This window comes from Trichomycterus rosablanca, chromosome 15 (genome assembly GCF_030014385.1).
Source record: "Trichomycterus rosablanca isolate fTriRos1 chromosome 15, fTriRos1.hap1, whole genome shotgun sequence".
Classification (NCBI taxonomy): domain Eukaryota; kingdom Metazoa; phylum Chordata; class Actinopteri; order Siluriformes; family Trichomycteridae; genus Trichomycterus; species Trichomycterus rosablanca.
The window spans coordinates 12,062,357-12,072,300 of NC_086002.1; the positions used below are offsets into that span (position 1 = coordinate 12,062,357).

At 38.3% G+C, this 9,944-nt stretch overlaps 1 long non-coding RNA gene across 1 annotated transcript; it reads left to right on the forward strand.

The window, feature by feature from the left end:
* The first annotated feature begins 6,776 nt into the window (after nucleotides 1–6,776).
* Nucleotides 6,777–7,831, forward strand: LOC134328304 (uncharacterized). Its single transcript, XR_010014731.1, has 3 exons — nucleotides 6,777–6,835; nucleotides 6,967–7,078; nucleotides 7,179–7,831. It is a non-coding gene; the product is annotated as an uncharacterized LOC134328304 (long non-coding RNA).
* Nucleotides 7,832–9,944: the final 2,113 nt, after the last annotated feature.

The following is a 9,944-nucleotide window of genomic DNA, read 5'->3' on the forward strand; positions in this document are numbered from 1 at the left end:
ATTAAAATTCATGACGAGGCAAAAATGAGGTTTGTCTGGGACATGTGTCTGATCCACCCAATTTTATTCTCCAGGCAACTGGCTGCCAATTCACTGTAATTAGATTTATTTGCATATGCTCTAAGGTTAGAAGTGAGTAACATATAAAATAAACAAGACATGCAATCTACAAGCCCCATTTCCCAAACAAAGTTTGAACATTGTGTAAAATGCAGTGAAGAAATCATTTGTAATTGGTTAGTTCTCTTAAATTTTCCTTTAGGTGACAAAAGTAACAGTGTATTTTGTAAATAGAAACACATTTAGAGTTTGGTGCTTGCAACACCAGAACAGTTCAAAATAAGAGTGAAGAGTTTGGTGAATATTTTATTTAAAGTATTCCACAATAAGCAAGTGTATTGGCAACAGGTGAGGGAATCATGATTGACTATAAAAACGAATCCAGCAAATGATTAGTCTTTACAAGCAGGTATGGATTGTAGCTCATCATTTTGTGCCAAACAAGAATTGCCAATCAATTTTAAAAGAACATGCATACTCAATACAAGCTTGTTATCATCTACTGTTCTTAATATTGTGAAAAGATTTAATGAATCTGGAGAGATCTCAGTATGGGGTGCGTGTCCTGATAACGACTGATCTTGACGATTTACAAACAACTTTAACCCTTAGATGCATAAGTGGGTCAAAAATGAGGTTGTTTTCTTGTAATATCTTCATAATAAAAAGTTGTTATCATTTCATATTCCAGCTATTTCTTAACAAACATGTTATTGATATCATGACACCTACATTTTTAACTTACCCTTTATACATTTTACAAAATTTTAGTTTTTGTATTACTACCACAAGCTTCCATAAGTGGGTCAAAAATGACCCGCATTCATTTCCTATAGAATTTCATGGGAATCTTTGATTCTTATCAACTGTGAGTGTCAGGAATATATATATTTTGTGGACCACACAGACTATATCATAAGTGTCACCCCTTAAAAAGATTATTTTACACAGCAAGATGTTATACATGTAAATATTATCTTTATTTTTTACCTCAGAAATGTGTGTGCGTGTTATTCATGACTACCGTGTGAAAGAGTATATCTATATCATGTATCAACAAATTAACACTAGCTAGCTAACTAAGCTAGCTAACATTACTGTATGTACTGTGTGTGTGTGTGTGTGTGTGTGTGTGAAGGAATTTGTGTTTGTTATCATCTATCATCAAATTTGCCTATTTTATAGTTTGCAAAACTAGCTAGCTAACATTAGATGGATGGATGAATGGATGGATGGTAGGTAGGTAGGTAGGTAGGTAGGTTAGGTAGGTTAGGTAGGTAGGTAGGTAGGTAGGTAGGTAGGTAGGTAGGTAGGTAGGTAGGTAGAACCAATGAACGACGGCTCTTTCTCAATGAGCTCTCAAAGGAGCTTGTCACACCACACATAAGACGTCGACTGGAAGGTTGCCCCCAACTGCAAACCCCAATCATTGACGCAATGGGAAGGTGTGGGACAAAAAACAATTCAGCCACAGGAAAGCAGACAGTGTCACCCAAAGAGAACGAGGTGTCAGATCTGCCCAAGTAACAAATATCGTGAAACAGCCAGAAACAGGTCGTTTGTCACAACTGCATATCGTGAGGAGACAAGAAGGCAAGAGTAGAGGAACTGTGTGGATGGTTACACACAGACCATAGACCATAGACCCATATAGTCTCTCTCTCTCACACACACACACACACACACACACGCATGCACGCACATACTCTCTCTTTCACACACACATGCACACACACAAAATGAATGTTGACATTGTTCTATTGCTGTTGTGTAATTTTCTTCTCCAATTTTAAAAATGTTTTAAGAATGTTAAAAATTTTTAAAAAGTAAAAATAAAAATATTTCAAACATAAAATCATTCTTTTATGAACCAAAATATAATACTAAATGTAAAACAAATAATTATTCTTAACCAAAATGACAAAAGTGGCATAAAAACACATTCTAACACGGGTCATTTTTTACCCACTTATGGAAGAGTGTAGGGTCCAGTCACTCGTGTATCTAAGGGTTAAGAACGACAATTTTAAGAGTGTTTCCCAAAATCCCTCTTAAGTCTCCAAAATTATGAACAAGGTTTAAGTAGTTCTTTGTTGACTCCACCTCTGAAAAGGCACCCCCAGTCAAAAACTGAATCACAGATTATCATACAATTTCTTATTATTATATCACAAAAAGCAAAAAATTCATTAAGCACACATAATAACCTAATAACCAATAGCACTTAAAATTACTGGTATAAAAACATTACATTTGCAATTGCTATCTATCGCATATGAAGCCTATAAATATGGACACAATTAACCTTTTATGCATCAATCCAGAAGGATGGCAAGTCATGTGGCCCTCATGTGGAAGAGGAAGCAACACTGAAAATACTAGGCCCAACAGCGACTGAAGGGATATCTGGGGGGAGTAGATGTATGTTTAAATGAGTTCCCATCTACCCCCATCTTAGCCTACAAACCCTTAACAATCTTAACTTTGCAGCAGTCCTGGGTCATCTCCTGGTCCTTCCTCTGCACAGCCCAGTCAAATGGCTCCACCTGATCAATAGGACATCATGGCCAAGCAGCCTTAATGGCAGAGTTTCAGCTAACCAATGCCATCTATTTCTTTGCCAGTTATACTGCCCTCTGAACAAGCAATTAATTTATTACATTTAAATGTACTCATGTACTTTAATAAAATAATGTAAACATTGAAATACAACATTGCATATTTTTGTAGTCAAAGTTAAATTATACTTTCGGGAAACACTCGTAAATTTAAGAAGTACGAGGTTACGAAGTACTTAGCATTACGAACGTTTTGGGAAACACACCCCTCTTCAATATAAGTGTCCTTTTAGCTCTCAGAGTGCTTCAGAAAACCAATGTCTCTTAATACAGTCTACTGCATTAAGAACTACAATCTAAAACTGTTACACAAAGAGAAAGCCAAAAATGCCTTCGAATTCTCTGGACCTGAGGTCATCTCAGATTGTCACAAAGACAGTAGAAACAGTGGTCAGATGATTTCACGGTTCAAAACAGACATTGAGTTCTCTTTGCCAAAGTACCTTCTAGACTCTTAACAGTAAAAGGTGCAAAAGACGACAGCTAATTTAGTATGGAAGTGCATCAGTGCCCATGGCATGGGTGAACTGTAACACTACATTTTAGAGAGACACATTCTGCCATCAAGGCATTGCTTTTCCTGAAAAGTTCATGATTATTTTAGCAAGACTTTGTTTTGTACGCACTACAACAGAGTTGCTTTGTAGACACAATACGTGTGCTTGACTGGCCTGTCTGCAGTTCAGATCTGTCTTCTATTGAAAATGTATGGTGCAGCATATCAGTTTAAAAAAGACTTAGGATGAATTATTTTATTGTTTTACGAAATGTAAACAACACTGTCCTCTCAAGACATTACCTAAGCTGCTGTCTGTAACAATGTTTCTACCTCATCAACTGTCTGTGATCTTTGTAAGCACTTTCAAACTTCAGCTCCCCTGATATTTTTAGTATGGTGTGTAGCAATATCAGACACCACCTTTGTATTTTGCTATGAGATATTTATTTTGCTAATATTGCTGCCTTTAATATTAAAAAATTGTAAAACATATGAATCATATTTACTTAAAATATTAACTGAGAAAGAAAAACTGGGATGTTTACACAGCAAATTTTTGTGGAAAATGCATTGACTGACTGACAAAATTTCAGACCAGCTGAAGCTGCTGGACAGATAATGTCATTGGTTCAATGACTCAATGAGTTTTTCCAGGTCACGTGGCTGGAAAACAAGCCAAAATCATCCCCCCTTCATCGCCATTTTTTATAGTTGGTATGTTATAAACTTTGGACTGAGGTAGTCAAACATCTTAATAATTAACTAATAATGTGCATTTCCCTGATAAATGAAAACATAAAATTATAGTAAGGTCTACTTTTATTTAAATTACAATCATTTTATTACATACCTTTTTTATTTAATTAAATTTTCATGTAATGTTTACATAGTATGCAAGTCATATTAAATACACTGATTAATGTAAAATATTTGTACTTGATTGTCTGCATACACTTTAAAAAGCATAAAGTCGGGTTTTAGCTGTAGGGAAAAATGCATGTATAAATTTTCGGTTGGTTTTAGCCATGAGCTTTATTCAAATTAACAAAAATATTCAAAGCAGAAAGATTTTAGTAATAGACTGCAACTTCCTTGTGTGCATGCTTCATTATTTTATATTTTTTCATTATCTTATGTCAGTAAGATTTGCATTTCTTCAATATTAAATTTTTTGCCTCGTGCAAGAAAGATGAATAATACCCAAACATCTGACAAGTGTTTAAAAGAACAAAAGAACACATCAAAATAGCTTCATCTAAGCACAAGAGTTGTAATGGGCATTATTGAGGTGTGCCACACACATACACAAATTAAAGTAAAGAGACTCATAAAGTCTCATAAAGCCTGTCCCAAGGGATCTAGAGCCTGACTGTGGTTAGGCTTGAGCATCGCAGATGATACATGAAATTATCTCTCATTTGATACCAGTATTACCTTGTCTTTAGTCTAGAGAGTGTGTTCTACACCAAAGTGGCCACCTACAGGATTGTCATGCAGTGGCGTAACTAGGAGCTCATGGGCCCCAGTGCAAAAAATTTGGGCACACACACAAACATATATGTCTTCTAACGTTAAGCAGGTTACACAGATTGCTGTGGACTCATTGTATATTTTGATTAAATGTATTCTGATATTTAATTGACTTAGTTATTTTAATATTTTACTTAACAAAAATATTGTCATGTTTTTACTTTCGTTATCGCCGCAGTTTACCGCTAGCATTAGCTACTTGCTACTGTAGAGGGTCGGCTCACCTAGCCGCTGCGAGTGCTGCTCATCTGGTGGGGATGTTACGGGTCTTTTGCAGCGTGCGGTGGTGGAGGTGTGGGAATAAAGGCACATGACAAGGTAGAGTTCACTTTAACTGTTTAGTCAGGACTTCAATGAGCGTTACAACACTTTAGACTCCAGCACCCGAACTTGTGCTGGGGCCATACTGCAAGTCTCATATACAAAACTAACTGCAGTACATTCGAACGCACATGTATAAATCGGGTGCTGCATTCTGATTGGCTGAGCTGAATGTCACTCACATATCGCCGCTACAATATTGTAATATAATATTAACGATCTGGCGAGTATAGCCAATGGGGGGCAGTGAGTTTATGTCATGGTGGCCCCCCCCTGCCATGGGCCCCAGTGCACCGGTAGTTACGCCACTGCTGTCGTGCATCTGCCCTGTAACAATGGTATGAAGCATGTGAGGCAGAAGTATTCGGCATGAAATACATTGCCAGTACAGGAATAAAATGCCACAACAAGTACAAAAGCCAGGAGCACTCATGATATGGGGCTGTGTCAGTGCCCTTGGTAAAGGTAATTTACACTTCTGTGATGGCAAAAGTGTACAGTGAGATTTTTGAGCAACATATCCTGCCTTCAAGACGACTGTTTGGTCGTGATTTGACTGTGTGGTGGCTGTTTAACCGGTGGACCAGGCGGCATCTAGATATCGTGTTGTATCAGATGAGTGCAAACTAGATCAGTGCCGCAGCACTTTCATCGTACAGAGATAGAAAGCCTTTATTTGTCATTTATACATATACAGGTGTACAGTTCAATGAAATTCTTTCTTTGCATATCCTAGCTTGTTTGGAAGCTGGGTTCAGAGCGGAGTGTCAGCCATCGTACGGCGCCCCTGGAGCAGAGAGGGTTAAGGGCCTTGCTCTAGGGCCCAACAGTGGCTGCATGGTAGAGCTGGGAATCAATCTCTCAACCTTTCAGTTGATAGCCTAAAGCTCTACCCACTAGGCTACCACTGTCCCTTATAAAAGGTTGACCACAGGGCAGACTCAAACCTGGGTCGCCCAGACCCAAAGCAAGCACTCTAAGCGCTATTCTATTCCGGCATTAAAAAAGCCTGAATAGAGCCTGTAAATGATATTGTAGGACAATTAAGGTTGCCTTGCACTGACCTGGATGATCTATCACAGGGATGGACATCAGCAGCCTGCAGGTAAGCAGCAATAGCATGCCCCTGGTTACAACATTATTTTTAACAGCATTACAATTACAAATGTTGCAAATTTCCTCAAACCAACTGAACTCGAGTGCCTGAGTAGCCAGGTCGTGGGTGGGAGTCACATTTGTATGACTTACAGTTTGGTCTGTGTGCTTCGTTCATCAGAAAAAAAAAAAAAAACCTGACTAAAACAAGAGAGGCCTGATAAGATAAAATAAAAAACTGCTTACTGTACTGTTTTTTCATAACTAATATTGTTGCAATGTCATTACGTATGATAACATTCCAAAAATCTTCTTGGCCCTGTTAAGGCCAGCAGTAAAGTAAAGGCCTTCTCCTAGCAGTCTTTGGTGAGCAAGCCTTGGTGTAATCAAGTCAGTTTGACTTGTGCACATATAGTCATCTCACTTTCAAAAAATAAAAAATAAAAAAAGGCAATTAATGTATCCACAGATTGATGGTCAGAAGTTTGCCCAGATGAATGATTGTTGTACATTCTTTTCAAGCTATGAACATCATTGCTGAGTGTGTGTTGCATTGTTACAGAGTGTTATTTTGGCTGTAGGTTAAGGCACTAAAAGCATTGGCTTCCCCTGCTCTGAAATTTTGATTTTGATGTGTTATTACAGCTGCAACCCACAATGATCAGATACTGCTTGACATCGTTGGATTTGTAATGTGATGCTCTATAGCAAGGTAATATACCAGATGTGTAAGATCAAATGCAAAATTGGTGATGTTTGTTCTTCACTTCTGCTTTATACTAATGTGTGCATTAAAAAAACAATTATTTATGCATTCCCCCCCCCCTTTTTCTCTCTTTTTAGTGTGTCCAATTGCCCGATTGCAACATGCTTCCTCTCCACCAATGCCAATCGCTGCTCTGATTGAGGAGAACGAAGCTGACCCACGCCCCCTCCGACACCTGGGCAGCATGCCGTATGCATTTTATCACTTACACTTTGACGAATGCAGTGCAGCTCAGCATTGTGTACAGAGAGACACACCCTAAAAGCACCTTTTTCTCATCTGTGTGCAGGCACCATCAATCAGCCAGCAGTCGTAATTGCACCAGTCATGAGAGAGAGACCCCATCCGGCTTAGTCCCGCCCATCTGAACAACAGGCAAATCGTTGTTCATGTGGCCACTCAGCCTTGGCCGGCAATTCGATACGGTGTATTCGAGATCCAGGTCTGGTTCCAGCCCGTGTTTTTACCGATGTGCCACCTGAGCGGCATGTGTGCATTTTTGACATCATTGATGAGTTGTGTTTGGAACAGTGCCCATATAGAATTGCCACTGAATTCAGATAATAATTTTACAGTGCCAATGACAACCCTGTATACAGTTGCACACCTTAAGACATGTATGCTAAAAAAGGAGATTATAACACCTGGAAAGAACTATCGCCCAGCATCCCCAGTGTTAAAAAGTCTTTTAAGTGTTGTAAACCTTATAAATAAATTATTGAATGTACATACCAGGCAGCTGTACCTGTAAGCTGTAAGTTTGCTATTACATACTGTTTAAATTATCTTGATAATATTCTCAACCAAATAGTGCCTTGCTAATGTTTACCTGACTAAAATGATTACATATTTACATAAATAAATGATGTAATGTGCAGGAAATCATTTTGTTCAAGTAAACAATAAAATTGTTGTAATCTTGTTCAGCTTTATTCAAAGAATATTCAACAAGAATCAGTTTTGCACCTGAATAGCAGGGGCTTCAAGAGGGGCAAAAACAGAGTAAAAAGAATGGAAAAGACACATTAAGTTGTTCATGAAGAAAACACGAACAATAACATACAATTAATCAAATGGAAGAAAAGTGATTGGGTTAGCTAAAACTGTGACAAAAGATTTAATCAGTACAGTCAAATGGTTGTCCAAACTTAGCATTTTGATATAACAATCAAATATTAAAATATTTTAAAAAGAAAACAAGGTTTTGAAAATCTAGCCATGGCTTCTTTAGATTATCAGTGTCCTTAAATATGACCTGGAATGACTGCATTCACCTGTTAAAATAAGAAAAAGAAAATATATTAATTAATTTCGCAAAGAATCCCCCACCATCCCACTACCACCACCATATTTGCCTTGACATGACATTCTGCTCTAACTATTAAATGCTTTCTTAGCTTTATGGTAGATGTATTAAGGCTGGCTTCTTCCAGAATGAGGACTGCAGTTTCTTACATGTTTGTCTGGGTTCTTGGCAAAAATGGCAAGTGTGACTTTGCCCAGTATACAGTACTAAGTAAATTTAAAGGAAAAAAATTACACCATACTCTTATACACTGATCAGCAGTAACATAAAAGCACTTTGTAGTTCTACAATTACTGACTGTAGTCCATCTGTTACTTTACATACTTTTTTAGCCTGCTTTCACCCTGTTTTTCAATGGTCAGGACTCTCCCAGGACCACCACAGAGCAGGTATTATTTGGGTGGTGGATCAGTCTCAGCACTGCAGTGACACTCATATGGTGGTGGTGTGTTAGTGTGTGTTGTGCTGGTATGAGTGGATCAGACAAAGCAGTGCTGCTGGAAATTTTAAATACCATGTCTACTTAATGTCCACTCTATTAGACACTCCTACCTAGTTGGTCCACCTTGTGGATGTAAAGTCAGAGACGATCACTCATCTATTGCTGCTGTTAAAGTTCATCAGTACTCATAGGATGCTGCCCACGGGGCACTGTTGGCTGGATATTTTCGGTTGGTGGACTATTCTGAGTCCAGCAGTGACAGTGAGGTGTTTAAAAACTCCATCAGTGCTGCTGTGTCTGATTTACTCATACCAGCACAACACACACTAACACACTACCACCATGTCAGTGTCACTGCAGTGCTGAGAATGATCCACCACCTAAATAATACCTACTCTGTAGTGGTCCTGGGAGAGTCCTGACCATTGACGAACAACTTGAAAGGGGGCTAACAAAGCATGCAGAGAAACAGATGGACTACAGTCAGTAATTGTAGAGCTACAAAGTCCTTCTATATGGTAAGTGGGCTGATAAAATGGACAGTGAGTGTAGAAAACAGGAGGTGGTTTTAATGTTCTGTTATGGCTGATCGTGTATATAAACAACATTGTAGGGTTTGTATAGAAGTCATATTAACTGAGCCAGAAGATTTTAAAATTGGAATGCCACTTAACTGGTGGCTATAGGAATACAGCAGATCCCAGCAGTTCACTCTGACTGTTTACTAACCATGTACTGACTGTATTTTCTGTAAACGGTGACTTGTCATTGATGGTTAGAAGGTTTGCTAGAGCCTGTTCTGTATCTTTTCCTTCCCGAATCACAGGAAGATGGTTGCTGAGGGCTTTTAGAAACAGTCCCTTGTACTGCCAAAGTGATTCCTGAAACTTCTTTAGTCTTTGTATCTGGAAAATCATTGGCTGTTGCATTTGCAATTAAGTCATTGCACATTATATCTGCCTCTCCAATGTCCTCCAGTAAACACTCTGATTTAGAGATCAGTGTGTTACTAATTTATCTTTCCAGCCTAGCTGCTTTACTGCAAGAGGATAGAGCCAGACTCTCATTGGTACAGCATCATTTTGTCTTTGCCTTAAAATAGAAGGTAATTTTGTGTACAGCTGCAGTGCTTCCATGTAAGTGGTGGGATTTGTATCAGTCTGATAATCACCATAAAAAGTGCAGTTTATACTAGTAGCCATTTGTTTTTCTTGCTCTGTCATCTTCAGTGCTCCACTTCCCTCAATGCTAAATAAAGGAATCTTCTTTACCATTATGTTCAAGTTTCCTTCAATTTCTTGTATGTT